The sequence below is a fragment of the Molossus molossus genome, unplaced genomic scaffold (assembly GCF_014108415.1).
Source record: "Molossus molossus isolate mMolMol1 unplaced genomic scaffold, mMolMol1.p scaffold_m16_p_2, whole genome shotgun sequence".
NCBI lineage: Eukaryota > Metazoa > Chordata > Mammalia > Chiroptera > Molossidae > Molossus > Molossus molossus.
Genome location: NW_023425355.1, coordinates 105,885,441 through 105,900,584, shown reverse-complemented (window position 1 = coordinate 105,900,584; position 15,144 = coordinate 105,885,441). Strand labels below are relative to the sequence as shown.

The following is a 15,144-nucleotide window of genomic DNA, read 5'->3' as shown; positions in this document are numbered from 1 at the left end:
TACTGATATTTTATTTAAAAAATTTTACCCATATCCACAAAAAATTATCTCTAATTACCTTTTATTTTGAGCAATATACTTGTTTTGATATTAAGGTTATTCTCTTTATATAAAATAAATTGGGAAATTTCCATCTTTCTCTACGGACTGGTAAAGTTTATGCAACATAGACCCAGTTAGTCTTGATTTATTTAGGAAAGCATTTCTTAATTTCCAGCTGGTTAAGATATTTTAATAATATTTTACTTTATTTCTGTTTTTATTGGATCTTATCAGAGAATGTGTACCCTTCAAAGCACTACTTTTTCTTCTCTCTCGCTTGAAAATTTTATTGGTCCTGGGAAAAGGGAGGCAGGCAGTCCTGCCACCTGCTGAGGGTGTCACAAGCACTCACTGTTTCCCACTGCCATTGATGGGGAGGTTCACATGTTAGGGGGTGGGAGGAGAGGACAGAAAGACCTTGACCTTGGGCCAGAGGCGTGCCCTGCAGGCCCAGGCTGAGGACAGGGGGAAGGAATCCAGGTAACAGGGGTCTAGGACCTGGTGATTCAGCAACAAATCCAGCAGAGTGTAGTCTGCAAAGGAGATCTAGTTGCCTACCACAAGGTCCTGCCTCCACCCCCTGCTTCTGGGACACTAGGGTCTCTCAAAATGCTTCAGGTGCCCAGGCGTTTTCTTCACATAATCCTCTTTGCCCGCTTTGTAGTTGGTATAGATGAGGGTGATGTATTTGCAGTGGAGATCCTCCACGCCACCATTCACCACGTCCACCAGGGCCACCTTCTGCTAGTCCTTCCCATACAGCCCAAGGGAGTGACTCAGGTGTTGCAGGATGGCATTGGACTGGCCCAGATGAGGTATCTATCCTGGAACTTGGGGAGCCCATATAGACAAGAGGCCTTGAGTGAGTTCTGCAGGTCTCCTTGGTCACCACTTCCTCCTTCCAGCTCTGGACCGGCTCAGCCAGCAGCATGTGCATAGCCCACAGTGCCCTTGAACAGGGAAGTAGATGATGATATAGTGTGGCACCGTGGTGGTGTAGAGAAAGGCAGCAGCAGCATCAGAGCTCTTGTCAGAACCTTACTTATTTTTAAATCCTCACCTGAGACTGTTTTTTCATTTATCTTCAGATAGGGTGGGAGGGGGAGAAGGGGAGAGAGAGAAACATTGATGTGAGAGAGACACATCGACCGGTTGCCTCCTGCACGACCCTGACCAGGTCTAGGGACCGAACCGCAACTGAGGTACGTTCCCATGACTGGAATCCAACCTGCGACTCTTTGGTCCTCGGGCTGACGCTCTAACCGCTGAGCCATATTGGCCAGGGCCAAAACCTTACTTTTAAAAATGTATTAATTAATCATTTCTCTGATGCAAAGTTAGACAATTGAATGTTTTTTAATGTTGCAAGAATATAGGAGTAGAGAGTATTCTTGTAAGATACAAAGTTCTTTTTATGTCTATTAAATATAGCTTACTGATTATAATTTTCATATATTTTTTACCTTTAATTGTTTTTGTTAACTTGATCTGTTATATTCAGAAAGGTATAATCTCCCACTACAAATTATGATTTTAAGGTTTTGTTACATTTCCATTATCACATAATGTCTCTTATTTACCTGTTGAATACTTTTAGCCTTGGATTTCAACTTGATAATTGTATCATCACACCTGCTTTTGTTCTGCTTGCCTTTACCTGCTGTATTCTTTTTTTTTTTGCAATAGCAAACCATTTCATTAATTATGAGGACACCTAAAATCAAATGACTGTAGAAGGCAAGATGTTAGGCCAAGCAGTATTGGTTTAGAACATTTTTTTGCATGTGTGAAAATAAAGACTTCTACCATTGAAACGAACTACTACTGATTAAATGGGGATGATATATCCTTGTGTGGCAGGTCCAAGTTGGGGTATTTAATTTTCAGAGCCAATTAGGGTATAGTTACTAAAGATTACTATAATGGCTACTAAATGGTACCAAAGCAGTTGTCAGAATGTCTTGAAATTAAAAAATCAGTGGTCATGTGTAATTATTCATGATGTTTTCAAAATTGAAATGGATGGGCAGCCTACTAAAGTCTTAACTGAAAAGGCATAAATGAAATAGCTCTAGGTCTGGTGAACAGAACCCTGACTTGAATCACATTAGACAGTTGCAACCTCTCGACGCATTCTCAGACCTGAGCCTGTACACAAATTCAGCATACCTTGCACAAACAATAGATTGAATTCCTTGAGGAAGAAATTTTCTATGCATTGAAAAATGTATTACCTGCTGTATTCTTACATAAGGTTCAGTTTTGCCCTATTTTAAATGTGCTTTTAGTAAGCAATACATAGCTTTTGTTTTTAATCCAATTTCACAATCTGTATAGGAAAACTCAATCCATTTTGTTAACGATATGCTTGATTTTCTTTTTTAAATCTTTATTGTTGGATGTAAAATGTATTACAGATGTTCTACATTTTTCCCCCATTGACCCCCTCCTCCCCACTCCCGCCTCCCTCCCACCTTTTCCCACACTATTGTCTGTGTCCATTGGTTATGCATGTAAGTTCTTTGGTTTATTTCTTTCTCCCCCCCCCAACCCCTTTCTCTTTGAGGTTTGTCAGTCTAGCAATGAATTTGTACTTCTTAATCCCTTCACCTTTTTCACCCATTCCCCCAACCCCCCTCCCAACTGGCAACCAACAAAATGTTCTCTGTATCTATGAGAATGTTTCTGTTCTGCCTGTTCATTTTGTTTGTAGATTCCATTGTTGATAGATATGTATTCATTGCCATTTTGTTTGTTCATATATTTTATCTTTTTCTTCAAAAAGACCCTTCATCATTTCATATAATAACGGTTTGATTTTGTGGCTTCCATCAAGACTGTTTCCCCTTTTCTACTTTGTTGTTGTTTATACCTTTTCAATTTCCTTACATTTGCTGTCTCTCTCAAGTTTCTGTTCATTCTCCCTCTCCCTCTATTAGTAATTTGTCGGTTCAAATTACTGCTTATCAATCTTGCTGGTGATTATCCTTCCATTACTAATAAACATGATTCAAATAATCTCTTTTGGTATATTAAACACACACACACACACACACACACACATGCGTTATTTGCATTTACTCCTAATTTCTCAGGAGAATGAACCATTTAGAATGTTTTTACTTCTTCATTCTACCCTCACCCAAAATTTCAGTTCTTTTCTGGGCCAATTTTTAACAATTAGAAGGAATGCTGGGAACATTCCTTCTGGTAGCAGTGGAGCAATTTTGAAATCTCTTTTCATGCCAATATACAAACAGACAGCAATCAGATAGCAAAATCAAACCCATGTACAGCATTCATAATAAAATTAGAGGACATAGTATTACCAATATGGTAGATTTTCTGTAGATATGTCTGCAAACATTATTTTCATTGCTGTATGTGCTTGCTAGTCCTCCCATCCAGATAGGAAATATTTTTTTTCACTCTGTGTCTGGGCTGGTTTAAGTTATGTTTCGCCAATAAAATGTGGTAGAAATGGCATTCTGGGACTTCTGTGCCCAAACCTTAAGAGGCCTTGAACTTCTGGTTTATTGAGAGGGGAAACCTAGACACCCCATAATAAACTCCATGCTATCCTTCTGAAGAAAGAGGTCCTGGAGGATGAGACACCATTTTTTTAAAGGCCATGTGCATGAGAACTAAGGCCACAGCTGACAACTATCACTAAGGTCCCAATCTTGTGAAGAAATCATTTTGGATCCTTCAATCACATTCCAGCTGCCTCAGAAATTATATGGAGAAGAAATGAGCCATCCCCCTGCTTAAGTTCCTGACACATAGAATTATGAGACACAAAATAGTTATTATTTTAAGCCACTAAGTTTTGGTGTAGTTTACTTACATAGAAATAGAGACCTGAAATATCTGTGAATCTCAAAATACACGTGAGGGAGGACAAGCCACAAACAGCCATGAGAACTGCATGGTATAGTTATCTGTATAGGAAAAAGCAGAGGGATGTAAGGAGCATTTGATATACCTGAGAACAGGACAATGATACAACGGTAACAGGGAAGGCAAGCCAAGTTGAATTCAGCAGCTGAAACTGAGAGGCATTTTGCTCCACCTATAACAAGTAAGTGCAAGGGATCTGCAGTAAGGTCTGAAGGGGCTGGAGCAGCTTAATTCCTATGAACTCTTTTTTTTTTTTTATCCTCACCCAAGGACATTTTTCGATATTTTGTTCAGATAGAGTGGGAGGGAGGGGGAGAGAGAGAGAGAGAGAGAGAGAGAGAGAGAGAGAGAGAGAGAGAAACATCAATGTGAAAGGGACACATCGAGTGGTCACAACCAGGGCCGGGGACAAACTGCAACCGAGGTACGTGCCCTTAGTGGGAACTGAACCTGGGTCTCTCCAGACCACAGGCCAACGCTCTAACCGCTGAGCCAAACCGGCCTGGGCTCCTATGAACTCTTAAGACCACCCTCTGGTTCAGTGATTCACTAGAAGAACTCACAGAACTTAGCAAAGCTGTTATACTCATGATTACAGTTTATTATAATAAAAGGATAGATTTAAATAAGAAATGGAAAAGAACACATAAGGCAGAGTCCAGGAGCAAGTTGCCAGTCATCTTCTCCCACTGGAGTCATCTGGCCAGTGCCTAATTCCAGCAGCAAGATGTGGGGCAACACACATGAAGTATTGCCAACCAGGGAAGCTCACCAGATTTTTGGTGTCTACAATTTTATTTGAGGTCAGTCACATAGGCATGGCTGACCTTAGTTACTCAGTTTCTCTAAAGTTCAAGCTGATACTGCATGGTTCAAGGCCCCACCATAAATTATAGATTTATTTATTTAATTAATTAGAGAAAGTTTATTTAGAAAGTCACAGAGGTAGAAGAAGTGAGCTGTAGAAGATGTTGACTCAAGAAACTCGTTAAACAAACAACAAGTGTTGGCAAGAGTGTGGAGAAAAGGGGACTCTAGTACACTGCTGGTGGGAATGCAGACTAGTGCAACCACTATGGAAAACAATATAGTGTTTCTTCAAAAAATTAAAAATTAAACTGCCATTTGACCCAGTGATCCCACTTCTAGGAATATACCCTAAGAAGCCTGAAACACCAATCAGAAAGAATATATGTACCCCTATGTTCATAGCAGCACTATTTACAATTGCTAAGATCTGGAAACAGCCCAAGTGTCCATCAGTAGAGGAATGGATAAAAAAGTTGTGGTGCACATACACAATGGAATACTATGCAGCTGTAAGAAAGAAAGATCTCTTATCCTTTGAGATGACATGGAGGGACCTGGAAAGTATTATGCCAAGCAAAACAAGCCAAGCAGAGAAAGACAAATATCACATGATCTCACTTATTTGTGGAATATAATGAACAAAACCAACTAAGGAACTAAATAGACCCAGAGACGTAGGAGTAGGATACAGACTGACAATCCTCAGAGGAGGGGCTGAGGGAGGGAGGGAGGGAAGAGATAAACCACAGAACTTATATGCATGTATGTATAACTGATGGACATGGACAATAAAGCTGGGGACAGGGTAGGGGGGGTGAATGGGGGGAAAAGGAGAAACATCCGTACCAAAAAATAAATAAATTGCTTTTCATCACTGAGTATCTCTTGCCACTCCCTTCTGGCCTGCAAAGTTTCTTTAGAGAGATCAGCTGACAGTCCTATGGGAATTTCTTTGTAGATAACTAACTGCTTTTCTCTTGTTACTTTTAAGATTCTCTCTTTGTCTTTAATCTTTTGCATTTTGATTATGATGTGTCTTGATGTTGACCTCTTTGGGTTCATCTTGTTTGGGACTCTCTGTGCTTCCTGGACTGGTATATCTGTTTCCTTCACCAAGTTAGGGAAGTTTTCTGTCATTTTTTCAAATAGGTTTTCAACTTCTTGCTCTCTCTCTTCTCTTTCTGGCACCCCCATGATGCAAATGTTGGTAGGTTTGAAGCTGTCTCAGAGGCTCCTTACACTACCCTCATTTTTTTGGATTCTTTTCTTTTTGATGTTCTGCTTGGGTGTTTTTTGTTTTCTTATATTCTCAATTGATGGTTTGCTTCTTGGCTTCACCTATTCTACTGTTGATTCCCTCTAAATTATTCTTTATTTCAGTTAGTGCATTCTTAATTTCTGACTGGTCTTTTTATGCTCTTGAGGTCCTCACTAAATTTCTTGAGCATCCTTATAACCAGTGTTTTGAACTCTGCATCTGTTAGATTGCTTATCTCCATTTTGTTTAGTTATTTTCTTGGAATTTTGTTCTGTTCTTTCATTTGGGACATGTTTCTCTGCCTCCTCATTTTGGCTGCCTCCCTGTGTTTCTATATATTAGGTAGAGTTGCTATGTCTCCTAGGCTTCCTAGTGTGTCCTATTGTAGTAGGTGTCCTGTAGGGTCCAGTGGCACAACCTCCCTGGTCACCCCAGCTGTGCCCTCGAGGTACATCCCTCATGTAGACTGTAAACCCTTCTGTTGTAATTGAGTCTTGATTGCTGTTGGCATGTCAGTGCGAGGGGTTTACTCAGGCTGATCAGCTGCAAGGACTGTATGTAACCACTGACCACTGGCTTCTGACCTTGGAGGATCAGCTGTGTAGGGGCCCACCACACAGAGCAAGACTTACTTCAGCAGGGCTCTGGTACCCACTGAGTCTACTCCTTGAGTGTATCACTTGTGGAGGTGGTTGTTGGGTGGTGGTAATTCAACATAATCTGAAGCTATCTACTGGGTGTGCTGGCTCTGGGCCAAGGTCAGCCACTGCCTGTGTTCCACCTGGGGCTACCAGGCATAGGGTACAAAGTGATCTGCAGATGGCTACTTCTTGTACTGGGCTAGGAGGTGCCCAGGCAAAGCCAAGCTGTGAATCAAGGCTGGCTGTTCCTAGTGGCCTGGGACCACTTTGAATTTGAGTAATTTTACAACCCTGTTTTCTACCTGCAGAATATTAGGAGTCTAACAGCCTTTCTTAATTTTATCTTGTTTGTCCCTTTCAGTCCAAGCTGGCGGTACTTCTGCTGGTATAACATTCTCAAAAACCTTGCAACTTCCTGTGTATGTCACAGGAGTTTACACCATTACACAAGAGGATCCTCCATAAATCTTTCCTCATTAATCCCATCTCTATTCCTGGCTTCTGCTATACAGGTTGAGGGGATCCATAAATCACATGCCTAATCTCTTCAGTACTAGCAAAAGGTTGTGTGGCCACACTCTTGGCCTTCTTTCCAGAGCACACTTTCCTAGCATTGAATTTCCTCATTTATCACCTTTTTCAACCTGGATAGGCTGAGAATTTCTGAAACCATCAAGTGCTGGTTCCTCTGAAACCATCAAGTGCTTAGCAATTCTTCCTTGAGTTAATCTCTTTCCTCTCACATTTTACTATAAGCAGCAAGTAGAAATCAGGCTTTATCTTCAATAATTTGCTTGGAAATCTCCTCAGCTAAGTGTCCAAGTGTATTGCTTATAAATTCTGCTTTCCACATAACTGTAGGACACAATTAAGCTAAACTTTCAGTCACTATATGACAAAGTTACCTTTCCCCCAGTTCCCAATAACATGTTCCACATTTCCTACTGACCTCTCATAAACAACATCTTTTTTTTTTCAAGTGAAAATTTTTTTTAATTTTTTATTTATTTTTTGGTTACAGATATTTCACCTTTTTTACCCCATTGGCACCCCCCTCCCCACCCCACCCCCACCCCATCCCCGGCTTAGTTGTCCATGTCCATGAGTCATGCATACATGCATATAAGTTCTGTGGTTTATCTCTTCCCACCTCCCCACCCCCTCTTCTGAGGGATGTCAGTCTGTGCCCTACTTCCATGTTTCTGGGTCTACCGTATTCCTCAGACTGTTATGTTCATTATATTCCACAAATAAGTGAGATCATGTGGTATTTGTCTTTTTCTGCTTGGCTTATTTCACTTAGGATAATACTTTCCAGGTCCCTCCATGTCGTCTCAAAGGACAAGAGATCTTTCTTTCTTATCGCTGCATAGTACTCCATTGTGTATATGTACCACAGCTTTTTTATCCATTCATCTACTGATGGACACCTGGGCCGTTTCCAGATCCTAGCCATTGTAAATAGTGCCGCTATGAACATGGGGGTACACACATTCTTCCTGATTGGTGTTTCAGGCTTCTTAGGGTATATTCCTAGAAGTGGGATCACTGGGTCAAATGGTAGATCAATTTTTAATTTTTTAAGGTAACACCATATTGTTTTCCATAGTGGCTGCACCAGTCTGCATTCCCACCAGCAGTGTATTAGAGTCCCCTTTTCTCCACACCCTCGCCAACACTTGTTGTTTGATGATTTGTTGATGGCGGCCATTCTGACAGGTGTGAGGTGATACCTCATTGTTGTTTTAATTTGCATCTCTCTGATGATTAGTGATGTTGAGCATTTCTTCATATGTCTCTTGGCCATTTGTATGTCCTGTTTGGAGAGGTGTCTATTCAGCTCCTCTGCCCATTTTTTAATTGGGTTCTTTGTCTTCCTTTTGTTGAGTTGTATGAGCACTCTATATATATTGGAAATTAACCCCTTATCTGATACATCATTGGCAATGATGCTCTCCCATACAGTGGGTTGCCTTTCCATTTTGATGATTGTTTCTTTTGCTGTGCAGAAGCTTTTTAGTTTGATGTAGTCCCATGTGTTCATTTTTTCCTTTGTTCCTGTTGCCTTCGGTGATGTATCAGTGAAAATTCTGCCCCGTATGATGTCCGAAATTTTGTTGCCTACATTTTCTTCTAGAATTTTTATGGATTCATGGGTCACATAAACAGCATCTTTAGACCTGGCCGGTTTGGCTCAGCGGTTAGAGTGTCGGCCTGCGGTCCGGAGAGACCCGGGTTCGGTTCCCGCTAAGGGCACGTACCTTGGTTGCAGTTTGTCCCCAGCCCTGGTTGGGTCGTGTGGGTGGCAACCACTCGATGTGTCGCTTTCATGTCGATGTTTCTCTCTCTCTCTCTCTCTCCCACTCACTCTATCTGAACAAAATATCGAAAAAAAATGTCCTCGGGTGAGGATAAAAAAACAAAACAAAAAATAAAACAGCATCTTTAATGTTTATATATATGTACCAATATTCTGTTTATGATGATATATGTATTCTCTAAGACAATATAGGCTTTTCTATGTTCCTCACCTCTTTTGAGCTTTCACCATCAGTACCTTCAGCATCTGTATTTCTACAGTCTGTTTTAGGCAATCTAGACTTTTTCTGTAATGCCCCTCAACATTCTTCCAGCCTCTACTTATTAGCCAATTACCTTAGTCCAAAGCAATTCCCATACTTTTAGGTATTTGTTACAGCAACACTGCACTAACGGTATAAACTCTGTGTTAATTTCCTATTGCTGCTGTAATAAATGACCATAAAACTTGGTGGCTTAAAACAACAGAAATTTGCCTGGCTGGTGTGGCTCACTGGTTGAGCGTCAACCCATGCACCAAGAGGTCACCAGTTCGATTCCCAGTCAGGGCACATGCCCAGGTTGTGGTCCTGATCCCCAGCGGGGGGCATGCAGGAGGTGGCCAATCAATGTTCTCACTCATCAATGTTTCTACCTCTCTCTCCCTCTCCTTTCCTCTCCCTCTAAAACCAATAAAGGAAAAAATTTTTTTAAATATTATTAAAAAAAAAAACACAGAGAAATTTATTCTCTCACAGATTTTGAGGCCAGAATTTCAAAATTAGAATCACTGGGCCAAAATCAAAGTGTTGGCAAGCCCATGCTTCGGGAAGCTTTAAAAGAGAATTCATTCCTTACCTCTTCTAGCTTCTGGTGGATGTTGGCATTCCTTGGCTTATGGCCACATCATTCCAATATCTTCCTCTGTGGTCACATTTCCTTCTCCTTTTCTATTTGTTTGATTTCCCTTTGCTTCCCTATTATAAAGACATTTGTTATTGTATGTAGTTAGGGCTCACATGGATAATCCAGGATAATTTCTTCGTCTCAAAATCCATAATCAAACCTGCAAAGTCTTTTTTCTTTGCTATATGATAACATATACAGGTTTCAGGGATTAGGACACAGATCTTCCTGAAGAAGCCATTATTTAGCTTACTTCAGTAAGGAAAGAGATTGTCCAGATGAAAGTGGGGAAATAGAGACAAGAAATCTCAGAACAAAATTGCCATAATTTTTAGCACTATGCAAAAACAACAGAAGAGGGAGCTCTGACATTTGAGAAGCTACCCTGAACCCCACCTCTTTCCAAAAGTTAAGGAAAACTAATTTCATATAAAGAAGAGCAACAGAAATGTACATAGGGTAAACCTCACACAATGTTGTTATAAGAATAAAAGCACAAGGGGTAAAATACCATCTTTTTTTTTTTTATCCTCACTTGAGGACATTTTTCCATTTTTTATTCAGATAGAGCCGGAGGGAGAAAAACATCGACATGAAAGGGATGCATGGAGTGGCTGTCACCCACACAACCCAACCAGGGCCAGGGACTAACTGCAACCAAGGTACATACCCTTAGTGGGAACCGAACCCGGGCCTCTAAGGACCACAGGCCAATGCTCTAACTGCTGAGCCAAACCAGCCAGGGCTAAAATACCATCTTTAGAGATAATGAAAACATGCCAGAAACACATGCTCACCAAACAGATCAAAACTATTATCAGCTATTGTAAACAAGCTAAAAAGGTTAAGAAAATGACGTAAAACAATGAAAGAATAACATAAATAAGAACGAGAAATTTCAGAAATAACTGGACAGATCTCAGAAAATATTTGGAAATAAACTAAACAATTCATTTCAGAAGACAATGACAAGGAATACAAAGCAAATAAGTACAACACATGATGGTTTAAGAGAAACAGAAGGCAAAGAGGAGGAAATTTTAAAAAAGAGAAATAAAAAAAATATTTGAGAGCAAATGACAAATATTAAAGTTTAGAAAAAAAGATCCAATTTATACACTGAGGGAACAAACAAATACTAAAAACTATAATTCGAGAAAACTTCCTGGAATAATAAAAATTTGAAACTATATACTGAGAAAGCACAACAGATTTCCTTCTGCTTCTGGCTAAGATAGAATAGCAGGGACCAAATTTGCCCTTCCATCTTAAAGAACTAAAATAATGATGAAATATATGAAACATGGTTTGCAAAACATTGGACACCAGGCAATAAAGATCAGTGATCCTTGAGAAAGGGAAAACAAAAGAAGTGATCCCTGCAAATGTCTTAGCCTGGATAGTTTTCAATCACTGTGCTAAGAGAGGGAATCCAGGCAGAGCCCAGCACTCTTCCTGGGTTAAGGAGATGGACCTGAGAATCCAAGGAGCCCAAGGCAGCTAGGGTACTGGACAGGAGAGAGCTCCAAAGAGATGGAAAGAGCTCCAGAGATCTGTAGAGGGCTCCTCTTAAGTCTTTAGCTGAGTACCCCTAAGCTCATGCTTGTGAGGAAACTATTCAAGACTAAGCAAAGAACCACCAGAGAGGATTAGAGGGAATAATCCCTGGAGTTCACAGAGGGCTGATAATAGTTTCTGATCTTACAGATACAGTGGAAAACCTCATAATTCCCAGGGAATTGAGTAGAGTACTTAGAAGGCCAGTGGTGGGGGGTAAAATTAGCCCTAGATTAAATGCTGCTCTGGTCCTGCCTAATAAAGTTTAAAAGCAAGACCTAAAGGAATAAAATTGTTCACAGATAAATTAATTATGTCCTAGAATAAAGCTTCTGTTCTTATTTATAGAAATACAAAAATATCCAACACCAAGCAAGATAAAATTCACAATGTCTGTCATCTAGTAAAAAATAAGCAGGCATGGAATGAATCAAGAAAATACGACAGCCCTGGCCGGTTTGGCTCAGCGGTTAGAACGTCGGCCTGTGGTCCGGAGAGACCCGGGTTCGGTTCCCACTAAGGGCATGTACTTCGGTTGCAGTTTGTCCCCGGCCCTGGTTGGTCGTGCGGGTGGCAGCCACTCGATGTATCCCTTCACGTCGATGTTTCTCTCTCTCTCTCCCTCCCACTCTATCTGTACAAAAAAATGGAAAAATATCCTCGGGTGAGGATAAAAAAAAAAGAAAAGAAAATACGACATATAATTTCGAGAAAAATAAATGAATTCAAATTGACTCAGAAATGACACAGATTATGAATAAATAGGAAAGAACATTAAAGCAGTCATTATAACTTTATTTCAAAAGTTCAAAAGCCTAACCCTGGCTGGTTTGGCTCGGCAGTTAGAGCGCCGGCCCGCAGACCAGAGAGGCCCGGGTTCGGTTCCCTCTAAGGGCACATACCTTGGTTGCAGTTTGTCCTCAGCCCTCACTGGGGTTGTGTGGGTGGCGACCAGTCGATGCATCTCTCTTGCATTGATGTTTCTCTCTCTCTCTCCCTCCTTTTCTCCCTCCCACTCTGTCTCAACATAAATGCAAGAATGTCCTCAGGTGAGGATAAAAAAAAAAGTTCAAAAGCCTAAATTAAGCATATTAAATAGAGACATGGAAGATTTTTTTAAAAGCCCAAATAGAACTTTTAGAGATGAAAACTATAATACTTGAAATGAAACAAAAAGCATGAATGGGATTAGTAGCAGATTAGACAAGGCAGAAGAAAAGTTTAGTGAATTTGAAGGCATACTAATAGAAACTATCCAAACTGAAATGTAGAAAGAAACACTTTGAAAATGAACAGAGTGACTTCCGGTCAAGATGGCGGCGTAGGGAAACGCAGTATCGCGTTCTGCCACAACCACATCCAAGTTACAACAAAACTACAGAACAACCATCATCCAAAACCGCCTGAAATCAAGCTGAATGGAAGTCCTACAACTACGTAATTAAAAAAAAAAAAAGCAGCTACATCCAGACCGGTAGGAGGGGCGGCGGCGCGAGGGGTGGCGGCAGCGGCGCGGCGGCGCGACGGGCTGGTCCCACACCCAAGTGTGGCGGATAAAAATCAGGAGGCTCCCGTGGCTGGGAAGGTCCTTCCTGAGGACTGAGGGGTCCCCGTCCCACACCAGGTGCCCCGCTCAGGTTTCCAGTGCCAGGAAGAGAAGTCCCCATAACTTCTGGCTGGAAAAACCAGCAGAAACTGAGGCTCAGGGAAGCTGACCTGGCTGGAGCCACAGGCAGCTCCCTAAAGGGCCCGCGCACGGACTGGTCGGACTCTCTCCCTCTAAGCTCGGAGGGGAGGCAGCTCGAGGGGCACCAGAGACATACAGAAAAGAACTGAGCTGTTTGGCACTGGAGCGAGGGCTGGAGAGGGGGCTTTCTCGGGGACAAACGTGCTGTAAGAGGCCTTTGTTCCTTTGGTGAGCCCTTCCCTGGAGCGGCAGACAGAAGCCATATCTGGGACTCCAGCAACCTGGCTCACACTGGTAGCCCCGCCCTGCTGACTCCCTGAGGCCCCGCCCCACCCCGCCCCACACAACTTTCAAGCCCACCCAAGCTGTTGCTACTTGCTTAACCATAGGATTGGCCTGTCTTGGATCCTGCTTCAGGTTTTTCCTAAATTCTTTCAAACAAGCAGCATCGGGTCTCAGCGAGCCCCATACCTCTCATTAAGTAATACACAGAAACAAACACAGAGAGGCAGCCAAAATGAGGATACAAAGAAACAGGTCCCAAATGAAAGAACAGAACAAAACTCCAAGAAAAGAACTAAGCGAAATGGAGATAAGCAACCTAACAGATGCTGAGTTCAAAATACTGCTTATAAGGATGCTCAATGAACTCAGTGAGGGCCTCAAGAGCATAAAAAAGTACCAGTCAGAAACGATCGCTGCACAGTTAGAAACGAAGGAGGCTTTAACTGAAATAAAGAATAATTTACATAGCTTCAATAATAGAGTACGTAAATCCAAGGAGCAAACCATCGATTTGGAATATAAGGAAGCAAAAAACGCCCAACCAGAACAGCAAAAAGAAAAAAGAATCCAAAAAAATGAGGATAGTGTAAGGAGCCTCTGGGACAACTTCAAGCGTGCCAACATTCGCATCTTGGGGGTGCCGGAAGGAGAAGAGAGAGAACAAGAAATCGAAAACCTGTTTGAAACAATAATGGCAGAAAACTTTCCTAACTTGGTGAAGGAAACAGACATACAAGTCCAGGAAGCACAGAGAGTTCCAAACAAGATGAACCCCAAGAGGCCCACACCAAGACACATCATCATCAAAATGCAAAAGGTTCAAGACAAAGAGAGAATCCTAAAAGCAGCAAGAGAAAGGCAGCTAGTTACCTACAAGGGAGTTCCCATTAGGCTGTCAGCTGATTTCTCAAAAGAAACTTTGCAGGCCAGAAGGGAGTGGCAAGAAATATTCAGAGTGATGAAAACCAAGAACCTACAACCAAAATTACTCTATCCTGCAAAGCTGTCATTTAGAATCGATGGACATATAAAAACTTTCCCAGACAAGAAAAAGTTAAAGGAGTTCATCACTACCAAACCGTTATTATATGAAATGATGAAGGGTCTTTTTAAAGAAAAAGATAAAATGTATGAACAAACAAAATGGCAATGAATACATATCTATCAACAATGGAATCTACAAACAAAATGAACAGGAAGAACAGAAACATTCTCATAGATACAGAGAACATTTTGTTGGTTGCCAGTTGGGAAAGGGGTTGGGGGAATGGATGAAAAAGGTGAAGGGATTAAGAAGCACAAATTCATTGCTAGACTGACAAACCTCAAAGGGAAAGGGGTTGGGGGGGTGGGAAGAAATAAACCAAAGAACTTATATGCATAACCAATGGACACGGACAATAGTTTGGGAAAAGGTGGGAGGGGGGCGGGAGTGGGGAGGAGGGGGTCAATGGGGGAAAAATGTGGAACATCTGTAATGCATTTTACATCCAACAATAAAGATGTGGAAAAAAAAAAAAAAAGAAAATGAACAGAGTATCAGCTCTGAGATAAATTCAAGTTGCCTAATATACATGTAGTTGGTGTCTCTGAGGGGCTGGGTGGTGGTGGGGTGGGAGGGATAAAGGAAATATTTGAAAGAGCACACTGTGTACTTGATAATATCTACCAAGAATGACCACCACCAAGTTATGTTCTCATAAATTATTGGACTTAAAAAATTGAGCACATCGACTTCTGGTCGATGGTGGTGTAGATAA

The 15,144-nt window shown here is 41.3% G+C and overlaps 1 pseudogene; it reads right to left on the bottom strand.

Annotated features, from left to right (window-relative positions):
• Positions 1–390: 390 nt before the first annotated feature.
• On the bottom strand, positions 391–1,023 carry LOC118636530 (annotated as a pseudogene).
• Positions 1,024–15,144: the final 14,121 nt, after the last annotated feature.